The sequence below is a fragment of the Bos indicus genome, chromosome 18, assembly GCF_029378745.1.
Source record: "Bos indicus isolate NIAB-ARS_2022 breed Sahiwal x Tharparkar chromosome 18, NIAB-ARS_B.indTharparkar_mat_pri_1.0, whole genome shotgun sequence".
In the NCBI taxonomy this organism is placed as follows: domain Eukaryota; kingdom Metazoa; phylum Chordata; class Mammalia; order Artiodactyla; family Bovidae; genus Bos; species Bos indicus.
The window spans coordinates 3655006-3675047 of NC_091777.1; the positions used below are offsets into that span (position 1 = coordinate 3655006).

The following is a 20042-nucleotide window of genomic DNA, read 5'->3' on the forward strand; positions in this document are numbered from 1 at the left end:
CAAACAGAGAACTGGATCCGAACAAATTTCCCAAAATATGAGTGAATTAATGCACACAATGATGGTGATTCCTTGCTTACAGTGATGGAAGTAGAAACTAAAACAATTAATTCTACTTTTATCAGTGAAGCATTTTACTCACAAACATTTGCTTGAATAAAGCATAACATAGATACCCACAAAAGCAAAACAGCAACAATAAAAAGAGTAGGCGTGCACTTACTGATTTCAAAGAGCACGAGGAGCGTGACAGGCGACTGGAGAGCCCACCTAGAGAAAAGACACTCCTGCCAGTGCAGTCTGCTCATCTCCTCAGAGTATTTTCTGAAAAATGACAAAGCCTGGGAAAGTGTCAGAAATAAACTGGGTATCTGAGTTTTTACTCCTTCCAAATGAGACATTTTCAGGAGAATTCAGATGCTACTGTGCTTTCTGTACAGGGTAAGTGATACGAGGCACCTGTGTGTGGTTTAACTTTTCTTTTTCCTTACTCCTTTGGTTCAGTATTCCTTTAAATTCTTTATTTAATCGCTCAGTCATGTTCAACTCTTTGGGACCCCATGGACTCCCAGGCTCCCTCCAGGCCCCTCTGTCCATGGGATTTTCCAGGCAAGAATACTGGAGTGGGTTGCCATTTCCTTCTTCAGAAAAAAAATTTTAAACTGAGATATAATTGACATATAACATTGTGTAAGTTTAAGGAGTACAATGTTTTGATTTAATACATTTATATATTGCAATAAGATTACCATTAAGGCATTAGCTAACATCCTTATCTGATCACATAATTATCATGTTTTTCTTTTTTTTGGTGGTGAGAACAACTGAGATCTAGTCTCTCAGAAACTTTAAAGTTTATAATATAGTATTGTTGACTATAATCTCTATGCTGGGCATTAGATCTCCAGGGTTTACTAATCTACTAGTTGAAAATTTGTACCCCCAAACAACATCTCCCAAATTTCCCCAGCCCCCCACCCCCAACCCCTGGAAACCACCATTTTACTCTGTTTTTAACAAGGTCAGCTTTTAAAACTTCCACACCTAACTGACACCACCTGGTGTTTATCTTTTCCGTCTGGCTTGTCTCACCTGCACAATGCCCTCCTGGCCCGTCCCTGCTGTGGAAATGGCAGGAAATCTCGCCCGTGTAAACTGTCCACCCAACTCTTTCTGTGGCTGGTCTTCACACCGTGTCCTGCTATTGCTTGTCGTATTTCCCCCGCCCTGGCTGGACAGGATGGTCCATGTTGTCTAAGTGCCCTTCAGAGTTCATTCATTCATTCATTAACAAGATTCATGATCTTCACAGAGTTGCTTGGCAACATGGCACTCGCTCAGCTCTCCACTGATCTGGGGCAAGGAGGTGACAGAGCAGGACAGAACCAGCCCACACCCAAGGTCCTTTCCCTCCTGATCAACACCACTTATTAAGAGCAACTAATTTTTAAGGAAAGATGGATAGGAAATGGGGCTTCCACGGTAGTTCAGCGGTCAAGAATCCACCTGCAATGCAAGAGTTGCAGGAGACGTGGGTTCAATCCCTGGGTCGGGAAGATCCCCTGGAGGAGGGCATAGCAACCCACTCCAATACTTTTGCCTGGAAGATCCCATGGACAGAAGAGCCTGTTAGGTTACAGTCCATAGGGTCACAAACAGTTAGACATGACTGAAGTGAATTAGCATGCACATATGCACGGATAAGAATTGAGAATCCTGGCTTAACTATCTCTCTAGGAAGAGAAAATCCATTTTGATAAGAAGCCTGTATTTCTAACTACTAAATTGAAATACTTGGTGATAGTTACAGATGTGATATTTTCCTGGTGATTTCTACAGACCCACAACAGGTATTTAATAGGCTTCAATCATTCCGGCCACTTTCCCGCAAGCTACGTGGGGAATATGAAAACAGGAGAGTCTGCTGGGCACAGTTCCTGCTCTGGGGGCGAGAGTCGGGGTGAGACCGTTACTGGAAACGGACAGGAAGAAGTGCAAAAGGGCTGCGGCTGGACATGATGGTTTGTTGAACAGGCTGATCCAAGGTGCATGACCCGAGGTGCTCATCCAAGTGCTAAAGCTTTGCATTTCCCTCGACTGTGTGAACACGAAGGAAAATCTCATGATGTGGTAGAATGATGCTATGATGTGTCATTTGTGATGTAATAAAACCCCTCTGGGCTGACACTCTCTTGACTTCAAGCACTCCTTCTCTGTCTGCAGGCACTTCTCAGCTCCCAGCTAGAGCTGTGGTTGATGAGAGAGCTGCAGCACCAGGCCCGGTGTGGTAGCGCCTCGTCCAGCCTCTAACTGAGCGAGTGCAGAGCCAACCTTGTATGCCTCCTCCCCTAGAGCAGCAGCTCCTGCTTCCGTCCCAGGGGCTGCAGGAGGCTCCTTTGGTCTGTTTCCTCTCACCCCACCTCCTGCCTTTTGTGAGGAACCCTTCCCATTTCTACTCTACCCCAAGGCAAAGTTCATGTCCTTATGCTTGGACTATTACATCCATGCACACCACTGGTGTGTGTGTGTGTGTGTGTGTGTGTGTGTGTGTGTGAAGGGTCCCCATTTAGGCTCTTTTGAGTAGATTCTTAAGTGCTTTTCCTATCTAGCTGATGATACCTAGCAAAGTGCTAGTCACAGCCGATACGCCATACCATTAATGAAATAAACTGCCATGAAAATAAGAAGACCTGCCCAAAGCTCCTCAGAGTATTTAAGGAAAGAATTATATGAGAGAGATAATCTCTGTTAATACAGATTCTAGAAAAGATGCTTTTTGCCTAGTTTGGCCTCCTTGGGTACCGATTTCTCACTTTATAATAGATAACATCCACTGTCTGCTGTATTTTAAGAACCATGAATCGGGACTTCCCTGGATGTCCAGCAGTTAAGACTACGCTTCCACTGCAGGGGGTGTGAGTTTGATCTCTGATTGGGGAAATGAGATCCTGCATGCCTCACAGTGCAGCCAAATAATAATAATAATAATAATAATAGTAATAATAATAATAATAAAAGCATGGATGAAGTTTTTAATGCAATATTTTGTGATGATGCTGAAACGATTTCTTTAGAGTATGTAAACCTTCTTGCAACACTAATCATAGTAATAATGATCACATGTAGAGAATTTATTCTGAATCTACATATACTTGAAATGAACTTCCTTTATTTATACTCTTTGTTCATCTATAATAGGCATCATAAAATGCTGATCCTTTACTTGTTAGCTTGGGGAACATTTCAGTGTGGCTTGGCCCCGCTGCTGTCTTTATCCTCTAAAGATTCTTGCGTTAAGAGGCAGAAAGCGTGGCTTACTGGGGATTCAGGTGGTAGGGAAATATATCCTACACTGTGACACAGTCTCTCGCTGTGACTGTACTAGCTGAAGGCTGTTGCTTTTTTGTATCATAACTATGCAGAATAAATGTATGTATCATAACCACAACTATGCACAATAAATTTATTGGTGGAGAAATTTTACTTATCATTTATGGAAAAATAATCCCTTAGAAGAAATGGAGTACCCATCATGGTCAGCAAAAGGGTCCGAAATGCAGCACTTGGATGCAATCTCAAAAACGACAGAATGATATCTATTTGTTTCCAAGGCAAACCATTCAATATCATGGTAATCCAAGCCTATGCCCCAACCAGTAAAGCTGAAGAAGCTGAAGTTGAATGGTTCTATGAAGACCTACAAGACCTTTTAGAACTAACACCCAAAAAAGATGTCCTTTTCATTATAGGGGACTGGAATGCAAAAGTAGGAAGTCAAGAAACACCTGGAGTGACAGGCAAATTTGGCCTTGGAATACGGAATGAAGAAGGGCAAAGGCTAATAGAGTTTTGCCAAGAGAACGCACTGGTCATAGCAAACACCCTCTTCCAACAACACAAGAGAAGACTCTACACATGGACATCATCAGATGGTCAACACTGAAATCAGATTGATTATATTCTTTGCAGCCAAAGATGGAGAAGCTCTATACAGTCAGCAAAAACAAGACCAGGAGCTGCCTGTGGCTCAGACCATGAACTCCTTATTGCCAAATTCAGACTTAAATTGAAGAAAGTGGGGAAAACCACTAGACAATTCAGGTATGACCTAAATCAAATCCCTTATGATTATACAGTGGAAGTGAGAAATAGATTTAAGAGACTAGATCTGATAGAGGGCCTGATGAACTATGGATGGAGGTTCATGACATTGTATAGGAAACAGGGATCAAGACCATCCCCATGGAAAAGAAATGCAAAAAAGCAAAATGGCTGTCTGGGGAGGCCTTACAAATAGCTGTGAAAAGAAGAGAAGTGAAAAGCAAAGGAGAAAAGGAAAGATATAAACATCTGAATGCAGAGTTCCAAAGAATAACAAGGAGAGATAAGAAAACCTTCCTCAGTGATCAATGTAAAGAAATAGAGGAAAAAACAACAGAATGGGAAGGACTAGAGATCTGTTCAAGAAAATCAGAGATACCAAGGGAGCATTTCATGCAAAGATGGGCTCAATAAAGGACAGAAATGGTATGGACCTAACAGAAGCAGAAGATATTAAGAAGAGGTGGCAAGAATACACAGAAGAACTGTACAAAAAAGATCTTCATGACCCAGATAATCAAGATGGTGTGATCACTCACCTAGATCCAGACATCCTGGAATGTAAAGTCAAGTGGGCCTTAGAAAGCATCACTACGAACAAAGCTAGTAGAAGTGATGGAATTCCAGTTGAGCTATTTCAAATCCTGAAAGGTGATGCTGTGAAAGTGCTGCCAGCACTCAATATGCCAGCAAATTTGGAAAACTCAGCAGTGGCCACAGGACTGGAAAAGGTCAGTTTTCATTCCAATCCCAAAGAAAGGCAATGCCAAAGAATGCTCAAACTACCACACGATTGCGCTCATCTCACACGCTAGTAAAGTAATGCTCAAAATTCTCCAAGCCAGGCTTTAGCATTACATGAACCGTGAACTTCCAGATGTTCAAGCTGGTTTTAGAAAAGGCAGAGGAACCAGAGATCAAATTGCCAACATCCGCTGGATCATGGAAAAAGCAAGAGAGTTCCAGAAAAACATCTATTTCTGCTTTATTGACTATGCCAAAGCCTTTGACTGTGTGGATCACAATAAACTGTGGAAAATTCTGAAAGAGATGGGAATACCAGACCACCTGACCTGCCTCTTGAGAAACCTATATGCAGGTCAGGAAGCAACAGTTAGAACTGGACATGGAACAACAAGCTGGTTCCAAATAGGAAAAGGAGTACATCAAGGCTGTATATTGTCACCCTGTTTATTTAACTTATATGCAGAATACATCATGAGAAACCCTGGGCCAGAAAAAGCACAAGCTGGAATCAAGATTGCTGGGAGAAATATCAATAACCTCAGATATGCAGATGACACCCCCCTTATGACAGAAAGTGAAGAGAAACTAAAGAGCTTCTTGATGAAAGTGAAAGTGGAGAATGAAAAAGTTGGCTTAAAGCTCAACATTCAGAAAACTAAGGTCATGGCATCTGGTTCCATCACTTCATGGAAATAGATGGGGAAACAATGGAAACAGTGTCAGAGTTTATTTTTTTGGGCTCCAAAATCACTGCAGATGGTTATTGCAGCCATGAAATTAAAAGATGCTTACTCCTTGGAAGGAAAGTTATGACCAACTTAGATAGCATATTAAAAAGCAGAGACATTACTTTTGCAACAAAGGTCCGTCTAGTCAAGGCTATGGTTTTTCCAGTGGTCATGTATGGATGTGAGAGTTGGACTGTGAAGAAGGCTGAGTGCCGAAGAATTGATGCTTTGGAACTGTGGTATTGAAGAAGACTCTTGAGAGTCCCTTGGACTGCAAGGAAATCCAACCAGTCCATCCTAAAGGAGATCAGTCCTGGGTGTTCATTGGAAGGACTGATGCTGAAGCTGAAACTCCAATACTTTGACCACCTCATGTGAAGAGTTGACTCACTGGAAAAGACACTGATGCTGGGAGCGATTGGGGGCAGGAGGAGAAGGGGACAACAGAGGAAGAGATGGCTGGATGGCACCACCAACTTGATGGAAGTGAGTTTGAGTGAACTCCGGGAGTTGGTGATGTACAGGGAGGCCTGGCGTGCTGTGATTCATGAGGTCGCAAAGAGTTGGACACGACTGAGCGACTGAACTGAACTGAAATGATTTAAAGCTAGGGCTTCCCAGGTGGCGCTAGTGGTAAAGAATCAGCCTGCCAATGCAGGAGACACAAGAAACGTGTGTTCAGTCCCTGGTTGGGAAGATCCCTGGAGAAGGAAATGGTATTCTTGCCTAGAAAATTCCATGAGCAGAGGAGCCTGGCAGGCTACAGTCCATGGGGCTGCAAAGAGTCAGAAAAGACTAATTCGCTGAGCATGCACACATGTTGCAGAAATCAGTTCTGGAGAAACCAAGCACCAAACTTGGAGAGTTGGAGAACTCTGGTTTATTATGCCGGCAGGCCCAGAGGAGTTAACACTGCACGCTCTGAGCCCCGAACAAAGTGATTACAGGGTTTTTATAGACAGACTGTAGTGGGTAACACCAGCTGTTAGTAGACTGGTTTAGACTAAGGGGTTTTGTATGCACAGGAACAGTGGCCAATTGGGGAGGGGGTGCCTGACCTGGACAGGCATGACTAAGCAGGTTTGCAGGGGCTGGGTGACTGCAAAGAGCAGGAGAAGGGTGAGTGAGACAAACTCCAGTTCCTAGTATTGCAAGTCTCCACTATCCAAGACTACGTGACCTACGTGATCCAGACTTTACAAGGGGCAAGCTGAGTTACAGAGGCAGAAGGAGGTAAAATTTTAACTTTTCCTCTTCACACACACACCTCACAGCCTTAGGATTAGTTGAATCACTGGGATTAGTTGATTCACTGTAATATAATACTGTTCACAATATTCTGTAATAGCTATCAATGAAGAGTACTTCGAGAGGTGTGTTTAGAGTTGTGACTTCCAGCCTGAGATGCAGGAGTGAAGGATCAAAGTTTAGAAGAATCAGAATTGCTACTTTCTATTTTTGTTTTTAGGAAGATTTGCATAACTGTTTCTCTGAATCTTCTCCAGTAAAAGTTTTCTGTGACAGCCTGTCTGTTCATTTCATTTTCTTCATAGAGCAAGGTGGAGGTGTCCGAGTCTCAATTCCTTAAAATTGAGGATAACTTAGTGGTTTTGATTTGCATTTCTCTGACAATGAGTGATGTTGAGCATCTTTTCATGTGTTTGTTAGCCATCTGTATGTCTTCTTTGGAGAAATGTCTATTTAGTTCTTTGGCCCATTTTTTGATTGGGTCATTTATTTTTCTGGAATTGAGCTGTAGGAGTTGCTTGTATATTTTTGAGATTAGTTGTTTGTCCGTTGCTTCATTTGCTATTATTTTCTCCCATTCTGAAGGCTGCCTTTTCACCTTGCTAATAGTTTCCTTTGATGTGCAGAAGCTTTCAAGTTTAATTAGGTCCCATTTGTTTATTTTTGCTTTTATTTCCAATATTCTGGGAGGTGGGTCATAGAGGATCCTGCTGTGATGTATGTCAGAGAGTGTTTTGCCTATGTTCTCTTCTAGGAGTTTTATAGTTTCTGGTCTTAGGTTTAGATCTTTAATCCATTTTGAGTTTATTTTTGTGTATGGTGTTACCATTTCACACCAGTCAGAATGGCTGCGATCCAAAAGTCTACAAGCAATAAATGCTGGAGAGGATGTGGAGAAAAGGGAACCCTCTTACACTGTTGGTGGGAATGCAAACTAGTACAGCCACTATGGAGAACAGTGTGGAGATTCCTTAAAAAACTGGAAATAGAACTGCCTTATGATCCAGCAATCCCACTGCTGGGCATACACACTGAGGAAACCAGAAGGGAAAGAGACACGTGTACCCCAGTGTTCATCGCAGCACTGTTTATAATAGCCAGGACATGGAAACAACCTAGATGTCCATCAGCAGATGAATGGATAAGCAAGCTGTGGTACATATACACAATGGAGTATTACTCAGCCATTAAAAAGAATACATTTGAATCAGTTCTAATGAGGTGGATGAAACTGGAGCCTATTATACAGAGTGAAGTAAGCCAGAAGGACAAACACCAATACAGTATACTAACGCATATATATGGAATTTAGAAAGATGGTAATGATAACCCTGTATGTGAGACAGCAAAAGAGACACTGATGTATAGAACAGGCTTATGGACTCTGTGGGAGAGGGAGAGGGTGGGAAGATTTGGGAGAATGGCATTGAAACATGTGAAATGTCATGTATGAAACGAGATGCCAGTCCAGGTTCAATGCACAATGCTGGATGCTTGGGGCTGGTGCACTGGGACGACCCAGAGGGATGGTATGGGGAGGGAGGAGGGAGGAGGGTTCAGGATGGGGAACACATGTATAATAATTTTTTTTAAATTAAAATTGAATAAAAAAAAAAAAAAAAAAAAAAACTGGAAATAGAACTGCCTTATGATCCAGCAATCCCACTGCTGGGCATACACACTGAGGAAACCAGAAAGGAAAGAGACACGTGTACCCCAATGTTCATTGCAGCACTGTTTATAATAGCCAGGACATGGAAGCAACCTAGATGTCCATCAGCAGATGAATGAATAAGAAAGCTGTGGTACATATACACAATGGAGTATTACTCAGCCATTAAAAAGAATACATTTGAATCAGTTCTAATGAGGTGGATGAAACTGGAGCCTATTATACAGAGTGAAGTAAGCCAGAAAGAAAAACACCAATACAGTATACTAACGCATATATATGGAATTTAGAAAGATGGTAACAATAACCCTGTGTACGAGACAGCAAAAGAGACACTGATGTAAAGAACAGTTTTATGGACTCTGTGGGAGAGGGAGAGGGTGGGAAGATTTGGGAGAATAGCATTGAAACATGTATAATATCATGTATGAAACAAGTTTCCAGTCCAGGTTCGATGCACGATGCTGGATGCTTGGGGCTGGTGCACTGGGACGACCCAGAGGGATGGTATGGGGAGGGAGAAGGGAGGAGGGTTCAGGATGGGGAACACATGTATACCTGTGGTGGATCCATTTCGATATTTGGCAAAACTAATACAATATTGTAAAGTTTAAAAATAAAATTAAATTAAAAAAATAAAAAAAAAACAAGCAAAAAAATTGAGGATAACATAGAACAGAGTTGTAATATTTTCTTAGAGGCAGAGAGAATATTTTTGAAAAGCGAGGGAATACTATTCTGAGTCCAAGTGGACTGGGAGACATTTGAGGATAACATAGAACAGAGTGGTAATATTTTCTTAGAGGCAGAGAGAATATTTTTGAAAAGCGAGGGAATACTATTCTGAGTCCAAGTGGACTGGGAGACATTTTGTCCTACCCAACTTTTCTGTGAAGTTCTCATCACTTAACCGTTAACCATGTATCAGTCTATGGTAGGATTGTAAGTCTTGATCTACTTATACTCCTGCAAGGTACACAAGGGCTTCCCTGGTGGCTCAGCAGTAAAGAATCTGCCTTCCAGTGCAGGAGATGCCAGTTCAGTCCTTGGGTCGAGAAGATCCCTTGGAGAAGTAAATGACAACCCACTCTAGTACTCTTGCCTGGGAAATCCCATGGACACAGGAGCCTGGCGGGCTGCAGCCCATGGAGTCACAGAGTTGAACACGACTTCGTGACTAAACAATAACAAAGTGTGCAAAGCATTGCACAAGTACAGGCAATCATTTTTAAAAGGAAATAGAGTTAATAGAATTCTTGACTCCCATTAATGTATTTTAATGCTCTATCTTTAGTCAATAGGTTTATCCTTACGGTTGATTCAAATCCTTCTTGCTGGACTAGAAAACAGTTGTCACTGGTTGTAGATTAGAAATGCGCCAACCAGAATATGTGTCTGTGACTCTCTCTCTATATATATATAATGATGTGTTCATTTTAGGCTGACAAACCCTCTTTTCAACCCTCTGTTGCCACTTTCAGAAACCCGTGTTAATCTTTCTTATAAATAATACAATGTGCGTAACACTGTGTCTTTCTTTAAGTTATCCACATAACACACCATGTTGGGATGTGAATTGGAAGACAGTCTGAGTCATGAAGCCATTCTGAGCTTGGGTTTCTCAAAACTCTCCCAGGTTTTTTCATTCTTTGTGTTTAAAGCCATTTCCCCATCTCTTATGTTGTATTTGTACGGCTTTTTTTTTCTTCCTAAAGGGATTACATCCACATCTGTTTCTATTAAACACTACTCTGCTTATCTTTCCTTTTCTCCAAATTGTCAAGGGCGCTTCTTTCTTCTTAATTCTGTGTCCTAGCCTCATCTCTATGGAGATTTATCTAATACCTGCACCAAAGAAATACCTTATTAAAATGTAAATAGATTCTCAACATTCCAAACATATTCAAATCATCCAAATTTGGTTATTTATTTGTTGGGTTCTTGTTTCTGTTTCTTAAAAAAGCATTTACAAATAAGTGACAACTTTAATTAAATGGAGTTATTACAGGGGAGGGGTGGGCAGAACATTGGAAGTTTATGAATAATTGTTCATATAGAACAGTTATCTCTACAACAAGATCAAAAATTTACTTTATGTTCCTCTCCTTACCTTTTAAGGAAGAGGCTTTTTCATATTTGTTTGAGAATAAGAATGTTTTGAGTTTTCACACCTGAGCATTTTGTCCTTTCTCATTTTTTTAAAGGACTCTGAATCTTGTTTCGACACAGCAAGAATAGAAGTGTGTTTCCTCTCCCAACTCCATTCTTGTGATGTGTGTCTTTTATTAATAGGGATACAATTCTGGAAGTGAGAAATTGAGACTTGGCTCAAACTGCTTCAGAAATATGGCTGGTGAAACTCCAGTATTTCGTTCATATGACAGCTTTCAAGATAGCACAAAATGAAACAAGTGATATGACTCACTGTGAACGTTAATTAATGGATGGCTACAAAAATAATTTGGGGATAAAGAGGCTATACAATGGAAAAGTATTGATATAGTGGTGACTGCATGTAATAGAAGTTGTATAGGAACTAATTTTATAGCCATCTCACTCTTTCCATTGGTTTCACTCTCCTTATTTAACAGTTATCCAGGACTTGACTTCCTCTGCTCTTGGACCCTATGAAGAAGCTGGATCATGACTCTGGAAGGGGGTGGTTGGAACTCAGGGTGAAAATGAAGAGGCTGGCAAGCTGCCACTTGAGAGAAGATGCACAGAGTCTTGAAGATTTGAAACAGACTATACCAGGAGGTAAAAATTGGACTAATTTACATGTACATGTGTGCTATATGCACACACTCACACAGAAATACACACACACACACAGTGAGTCAAGCAGAGTATTCCCTGAAGAAAACAAAAAAATAGAACATCTGAGGAGTCAACAAAGACACAGTTTGTTCACTCATTCACTCATTCCTTCATTCTTTCAATATTTATGTAACTCCTACCTAATACTCTGCACTGAAGAAGATATTATGGGAACAAAATGCCCAAATATCTTTAAGGAACTAGAATTAATTGGAGGTACTATTTCCATATGTATAAGATCGTGTGCATGCGTGCTAAGTTGCTTCAGTCACGTTTGATGCTTTGCGACCCCATGGACCCCGCCAGGCTCCTCTGTCCAAGGGATTCTCCAGGCCAGAATACTGGGGTGGGTGGCCAGGCCCTCCTCCAGGGGATCTTCCCGACGCACGGATTGAACCTGTGTCTCTTATATCTCCTGCATTGCCAGATAGATTCTTTACCACCAGTGTCCCCTGGGAAGCCCATGTGTAAGAGTAAATCCTAATAAATAGAAGCCAGGGGTTTAATGTCTTTAAAATGCTGCAGAACATTACAGGGTCCGTGGGGAAAAAAGCCCACTCATTTCTGAAGGAGTTTTTCTTTGGGGATTGGCTGGTCTATAAAATTAAAAAAGGCAAACACACGAAGAGAGAGAGACCATTGGGGGGATGGTTCTGCCTAGGACCCTGTCTAGTAATGTCCCCAGAACTAATTCTCCTCGGATCAATCATTAGAGATATAGGCAAAGGCAGTGAAGTAATGGAGTTACTTGTATGTTAACTTCCTTCTGGCTACCAAAGAAAGGCAGCAAACCAATTTGTGTGTTTTTTAAAAATATATTTACTTATTTTTATTTATTTGGCTGCACCAGATCTTAGCTGTGGCATGCAGGATCTTTTCGTTGCAGCGTGTGGGATCTAGTTCCATGACCAGGGATCAAACCCCAGGCCCTCTGCCTTGGGAGCATGGAGTCTTAGCCACTGGATCACTAGGGAACTTCCCCCACTTTGTGTTTGATAGATAAAACATGCGAGTAGTAAAAAGGAAATAAAGCCTTACATGGATCTCACTAACTCACAGAAAACAAACTTCTCAATTCCTGTTTGCCAGCTATATCTGTTTGTTTCTCCAAACTTGCTCCAGCTCGGTATGGGTTGTTTACAAGAGGAGCTGCCATGACCCTCATATGACAAAGGGATACACAAGGATGCGGAAGCCAGCAGTGCATGAGTGCCCACAACAGGAAAATATTAAAGCTTTACAGGTGAAGATGTCCAGACCGCATATTAGAGTAAAATGTTTCCCCTGGTTCAACTGAGGGAGAGTTTGATGGGTTGTTTTCTCAGACTAGCAAGAGGAAGGATGTTTTCTTTATGTGGATGGGGTGGTTGTAAAATGAATATAATGGTTCCCCCAAATGAGCATCATTTTGAGTGTCATGTATTCCATTCACACCAGGGGCACTGGTTTATAATTACCCTAATGGAGCCCTGAATTGGGACAAATGGATATTCGCATCCCATTTTCTTCTTCGGCACTGAGTATGTTGTAGGATATAGAGTCGTAAAACACAGCTCGGAGGACACTCAAGACAGTGGAGTAAAGTTTATTATGCCAGCGGATCCAAGGGGAATCAGTTTCCAACAAGGACCCTGATGTTTCTGAGACGCCCAGTTTTATACCCCCCACTACGTGACTGGTTGCATGTTAGCAACCTCTTTGTTGTGTATGACTGAGTTTTATAACAAGTAGGTGTTAGGAGAACAAACAATTAAGGTTAAAGGTGAGGAACAATGATTATACAAAAGGGGGGATGTCTCCATGGTTAATCTTACAGGGGCAGCCTGACCTCAACTACAATCTCCATTTGTCATCTGTAGGGAGGGAAGTCTCCAGGAAACCTGGTTTTCACTAGCAATGGTTTCCTCATTCTTGGGCAGGGTTCAGGCCCAGTGCGAATCCTGTCTTTTGGACGGATGACAGGCTTCAAGATGGAGTCTCTCCTGCTTTCCTCACACTGGCCGCACAGCATATTGGGCACATACCCCACCAAGTACAGGATGCAAGTGAGGTTTGCTTATTTCACCTTGCTTGCGACGGCTGTGCATTTCTAGGTGACCGACTCCCACGCAGCAGTGTTCACAGCAAAGAGTGTATAGAGGGGGATTCAGATGCAGGATGGCCAGCACAGCTGGATGGACTTTGGCTTGGTCAGCTTGGCTGGACAGCGTCTCCCCAGGTAATGCCCTAGTTGATGAAAAACACACCTGTGTCTGCATTTACCTATATCCAAGTACATTAAACCTACATACGTACTGAGCTGGCAGCAAGGAAAAGCACCTATGATGAACAGCAAGAGATGGAGCAACTAAAATGTCTCCTTTATTTCTGAATTCTATTTCCTCTTTTATTGTGAGGGAGTCTATTAGCAAAAAAGATAAGGCTGAAGATTGAGATCTTCCAAGCAACGTTAAGTACCCGTCTATCAGAGCATATCATCTACGAGATGCTGTTAGCGGTTTGACTAAATTCTAGGAGCGTACACTTTACTTATCTTTCTGGGTTGCTTACATTCAGCCACGATGGTCTGTTTGGATTGTTGACACATGATTTGTAAGAGGATTTAGTTTTCCTTAAACTGCAGCATGAATACTGAAATGGAAATCTAACTTTAAAACTAGTGCAGGACAATTTGCAAAAACATCTTAAAACATGAGTATGGGGAATCTGGAAACATTCGGAAGACTACGTTTCCTGGTGTCAGGAAAAAACACTGCAGGGGAAGTGGGGTCGTTAGTAGGTGATTTGCTGAGCCAAATCAGGCTTCGTGCCATGTTTAAAGTAATCCAGACAGTGTTATTTGCCAAGGGTATAGATGCTATCTTTGTATGGAACTCTGAAACCAGTGCTGGAATGTAAAATAGATATGTTCTTTAGTCCTGGAAGGAAAAGTAGGTGTTTTTAGATGTCCCTGATTACAGCCTCTATACTGAGTTTAAAAAGCTATCAAGGACAGAGGTGCTATGGCCTGCTGTTGCAGGGTCACTCAGGGCAAGTTGGTTCTTAAGGTTTTTAGAAACCAGTTAGGCACACACAAGTATGTGCATGCACATGAATATATGCATATACATATTTGGAAGGAATGATGCTAAAGCTGAAACTCCAGTACTTTGGTCACCTCATGTGAAGAGTTGACTCACTGGAAAAGACTCTGATGCTGGGAGGGATTGGGGGCAGGAGGAGAAGGGGACGACAGAAGATGAGATGGCTGGATGGCATCACCAACTCGATGGACGTGAGTTTGAGTGAACTCCTGGAGTTGGTGATGGACAGGGAGGCCTGGCGTGCTGCGATTCATGGGGTCACACAGAGTCGGACACGACTGAGCGACTGAACTGCACTGATCCGTGTATACACGTATGGGCTTCCCCAGTGACTCAGAGGTAAAGAATCTGCTTGCAATGCAGGAGACACAGGAGACTTGGGTTTGATCCCTGGGTCAGAAAGATCCCCTGGGGCAGGGAATGGCAACCCACTCCAGTATTCTTGCCTGGAGAATCCCATGGACAGAGGAGCGTGGCGGGCTATACTCCATAGGGTTGCAAAGAGCTGGACACGATTGAAGTGACTTAGCATGCACGCACGAATGTATACACATACATGGATATGTGTGTGTGCGTCTGTGTGTGTAGTGTTCTGGGTGAAGTGGGAAAGCCCTGGACTCACGGCTTCCAGGGCAGTGTCTGTTCTTTTGCCCACAGACCCTGCACTCCTGGGCAAGCTCTCTTGTCTTGGGATGTTATCTGGTTGTGAGGGACCTGCACTCAGTCTCTGCTATCTTCTCAGCTAACATCTTTTGAATCTACTGAGAAAAAGGGCTGATCCTCAGTATCAACTCAGTATCTGTGTTTAGACTTTCAAGGATAATGGGGGTCTGCAATGCACCTGAAACTCTCCTGTGGGTCCTGGGGACACCACAGTGAAAGAAATAGGTAAAAGGAGGTGACATTTGAGTAATAATTTGAAAGAGGGATGCATATTCCAGGTAAAGAGAAAATCAGTTGCAAAGGCCCTGAGGTGGGGGTGTGCTTGGCATATTCGAGGAAAAGTAAGGAGCCACTGTGGCTGGAATAAAGGATGCAGTAAAGAGTAAATGGTGAAGTCAGACTTTTGTAGGTCACTGAGAGGGCTGTTCTGAGTCATGTGGGAACCATTTCAGAGTGTTGAGCCTGGAAAGTCGCATGCTGTGACCTGTGTTTTAAATGCATCCATAGGCTGTGATGAGAATAGATTCTAGGTGGAGAGTAAGGGAGAAAGTAGGGAGAAGAGTTAGAAAACTACGGGAGTAATTCTGGAAAGAGATAGGGGCACTAACACTGAGGTGTTAATGGAAGAGGTGGTGAGAGGAGGTCAGCCTCTTGATGTGCTTGGAAAAACAGATCTAATTAGGTTGCTAATGGATTGGATGCGGGCTGTGAGGGAGGCAAGACAAGCAGGCACCGAGATTTATAGCACTGAAAGTAGAGGGATGGGATTTCCACTTGTTCAGATAAGAAGCCTGTTGAAAGAGCAGTTTTGGGGGATGAGGCATGTCTTTATTTGTGGGGAGTGTATCCAGTTCTGACAACACAAGAGAAGACTCTATACATGGACATCACCAGATGGTCAACACCGAAATCAGATTGATTATATTCTTTGCAGCCAAAGATGGAGAAGCTCTATACAGTCAGCAAAAACAAGACCAGGAGCTGCCTGTGGCTCAGACCATGACTCCTTATTGCCAAATTCAGACTTAAATTGAAGAAAGTAGGGAAAACCACTAGACCATTCAGGTATGACCTAAATCAAACCCCTTATGATTATACAGTGGAAGTGAGAAATAGATTTAAGGGCCTAGATCTGATAGATAGAGTGCCTGATGAACTATGGAATGAGGTTCGTGACATTGTACAGGAGACAGGGATCAAGACCATCCCCATGGAAAAGAAATGCAAAAAAGCAAAATGGCTGTCTGGGGAGGCCTTACAAATAGCTGTGAAAAGAAGAGAAGCAAAAAGCAAAGGAGAAAAGGAAAGATATAAACATCTGAATGCAGAGTTCCAAAGAATAGCAAGAAGAGATAAGAAAGCCTTCCTCAGTGATCAATGCAAAGAAATAGAGGAAAACAACAGAATGGGAAAGACTAGAGATCTCTTCAAGAAAATTAGAGATACCAAAGGAACATTTTATGCAAAGATGAGCTTGATAAAGGACAGAAATGGTATGGACCTAACAGAAGCAGAAGATATTAAGAAGAGGTGGCAAGAATACACAGAAGAACTGTACAAAAAAGATCTTCATGACCCAGATAATCACGATGGTGTGATCACTCACCTAGAGCCAGACATCTTGGAATGTGAAGTCAAGTGGGCCTTAGAAAGCATCACTACAAACAAAGCTAGTGGAGGTGATGGAATTCCAGTTGAGCTACTTCAAATCCTGAAAGATGATGCTGTGAAAGTGCTGCATTCGATATGCCAGCAAATTTGGAAAACTCAGCAGTGGCCACAGGACTGGAAAAGTCAGTTTTCATTCCAATCCCAAAGAAAGGCAATGCCAAAGAATGCTCAAACTACCGCACAATTGCACTCATCTCACATGCTAGTAAAGTAATGCTCAAAATTCTCCAAGCCAGGCTTCAGCAATATGTGAACCGTGAACTTCCTGATGTTTAAACTGGTTTTAGAAAAGGCAGAGGAACCAGAGATCAAATTGCCAACATCTGCTGGATCATGGAAAAAGCAAGAGAGTTCCGGAAAAACATCTATTTCTGCTTTATTGACTATGCCAAAGCCTTTGACTGTGTGGATCACAATAAACTGTGGAAAATTCTGAAAGAGATGGGAATACCAGACCACCTGATCTGCCTCTTGAGAAACCTGTATGCAGGTCAGGAAGTAACAGTTAGAACTGGACATGGAACAACAGACTGGTTCCAAATAGGAAAAGGAGTACGTCAAGGCTGTATATTGTCACCCTGTTTATTTAACTTATACGCAGAGTACATCATGAGAAATGCTGGCCTGGAAGAAACACAAGCTGGAATCAAGATTGCTGGGAGAACTATCAATAGCCTCAGATATGCAGATGATACCACCCTTATGGCAGAAAGTGAAGAGGAACTAAAAAGCCTCTTGATGAAAGTGAAAGTGGAGAGTGAAAAAGTTGGCTTAAAGCTCAACATTCAGAAAACGAAGATCATGGCATCCGGTCCCATCACTTCATGGGAAATAGATGGGGAAACAGTGGAAACAGTGTCAGACTCTATTTTGGGGGGCTCCAAAATCACTGCAGATGGTGACTGCAGCCATGAAATTAAAAGACGCTTACTCCTTGGAAGGAAAGTTATGACCAACCTAGATAGCATATTCAAAAGCAGAGACATTACTTTGCCTACAAAGGTTTGTCTAGTCAAGGCTATGGTTTTTCCTGTGGTCACGTATGGATGTGAGAGTTGGACTGTGAAGAAGGCTGAGTGCCGAAGAATTGATGCTTTTGAACTGTGGTGTTGGAGAAGACTCTTGAGAGTCCCTTGGACTGCAAGGAGATCCAACCAGTCCATTCTGAAGGGGATCAGCCCTGGGATTTCTTTGGAAGGAATGATGCTAAAGCTGAAACTCCAGTCCTTTGGCCACCTCATGCGAAGAGTTGACTCATTGGAAAAGACTCTGATGCTGGGAGGTATTAGGGGCAAGAGGAGAAGGGGACAACAGAGGATGAGATGGCTGGATGGCATCACTGACTCGATGGACGTGAGTCTGAGTGAACTCCGGGAGTTGGTGATGGACAGGGAGGCCTGGCGTGCTGCGATTCATGGGGTCGCAAGGAGTCGGACACGACTGAGCGACTGATCTGATCTGATCCAGTTCTGACACTGAAAGTTTGAGAGGTCTCTTTGCAACCCAAGCAGAAATGTCAATAGACAGCTAGAATTTGGGGCAGAAGCTGGGAATTGTCCGTGCACATGTGGAAGGTCTCCAAGCAGTGAGTGTACACTCGGATGTGGAAAATGCCCTTGAGCAAAGTCTGATGGCCCTGCAGAGTCCAGAGGTCGGGGAGATGGAGAAGAACCATAAAGGGAACTGAGTGATTGATCAGTGAGGAGGGAGGAAAAGCAAGAAAGCAGGGTGAAGCCAAGTGAAGGAGGTGTTTTGAGGGAATGATCCGTGATGACAGATGCTGTATTTCGTCAGTGTGGGAAAACTACATAAGGCCAAAATGAGGGAACAAAGGCTTTATACTTTCACCTTTCAGAGCTAGGGATGAGGGGCTGCTGCCTCTCCTGACGTACAAACCGGAGAATTTTTGGACTCTCTCTATTTCCTTTTATTCCTGCTTACAAATGGAAATTCTTTTCTGAGCTAATCTCCTACAGCACTTTGTCAAATGCATCCAGTAATAACCAACTCGTGCTTTTAGTATTCTGTTTTCCAATTACTTTCTGTAGAGCTACAATAACATGAGGTACACGAACTGTCTCAAAAATTGTCAGACATGATTGTTTACCAAATAATTTGCTACTTTATAACATGGCTTACCATCTTACCAGCTTGTCATATAATTTTCCTTACTGCTTTTCCCCTAAGCCAAGGCCATACTAAGAATAAGATTTTAAAGATTTTAGCGGTGACCCCCTTAAGAATCAGCTGAAAAGCTAGGCGGTCCCCAAATTCCAGTGGCCTAAAAGAGCAAGCATTTATTTTTCATTCCCACAAAGTGCTACTTCAAGTTTGGGAGGCTCTGGGGTGACTGGCCTCCACGTCACAGCTCAGCCTGGCACCCTCACAAGCCCTGTGGGCATCAAAGTCTGTGTTGGAAAGATGAGCTTCAGAAGTTAAGTTCTCCCACCAGGAACTTACACACACAAGCTCCGACACCAAACCCGGACGGCTGATTCTAATTTATGAGGCTTGGAGAATAAAATATCAGAGGATATCTGCCTCAGAAATGAACCATTTTCACTTTATTTTGATAATCACAAATAAGCATACAGTCATATGAACTGACTTTTTATCTTCTTGCCTAATATCGAAGTAATTTTCCTGAAAAAAAAAATTTTTTTTTGCCTCACTTCTGGGTCTGTCTGAGACTCTAAAGGCAGAATAACTAGCATGCGATGAACAGGTAAGGTTTTCAGTAAAACTTCAATAGTCCACTTAGAGAGGAAAAGGTGCTAGGTTCTTATGGTTTGAACTCTGTCCTGCGGTAACTCATGCCAGTTGTTAGCAGAAGCTGAAAGTAAAGCCACGTTGGCCCGTCACCCAAGCCCTGGGCTGCTCCTGCGTCTGTGCCTTTCAGCATTCTTACCTTTCTGCTGCTTTGTTTTGCACAGATTTGCAGTGAAGCAGAATCTATTTTTAGCTGCCGACTACCTCAGTCTCTTTTATCTTCTCAGTGTTCTGATGTCCCTTTGTTATTCCAACAGAGACTAACAGTGGTTTCTGTAAAGACTTAGTTACCTTTGGTGGTAACATAAAGCAGTCATATCCCTCTCAAGTAGGTGTTTCCGCATAGCTGATCTAGTTACCTACAAACAAGTTATTCTACTATTAGTGAAATGTTTAAATCCAGGTGTTAGCCAAGGGAACTCTCTCTTCGCCAGGAAAAGAGGAGCTGGCAGGAGGGACCAGCCGCATTAAAAATCTCTGTAAGCCATTTGATTTTATTCCTACTTGTATGTTTGTAGTACAGAGGAGCAAAAAAATCACAAA

The 20042-nt window shown here is 42.5% G+C and overlaps 1 long non-coding RNA gene across 1 annotated transcript in view; it reads left to right on the forward strand.

Annotated features, from left to right (window-relative positions):
* The window catches only part of LOC139177028 (uncharacterized), an 82956-nt gene that overhangs the window by 39944 nt on the left and 22970 nt on the right, over nucleotides 1-20042 (forward strand). The window contains exon 2 of the long non-coding RNA XR_011561404.1: nucleotides 11088-11253. This is a non-coding gene — a long non-coding RNA (uncharacterized lncRNA). The remainder of the gene's footprint in view (nucleotides 1-11087; nucleotides 11254-20042) is intronic.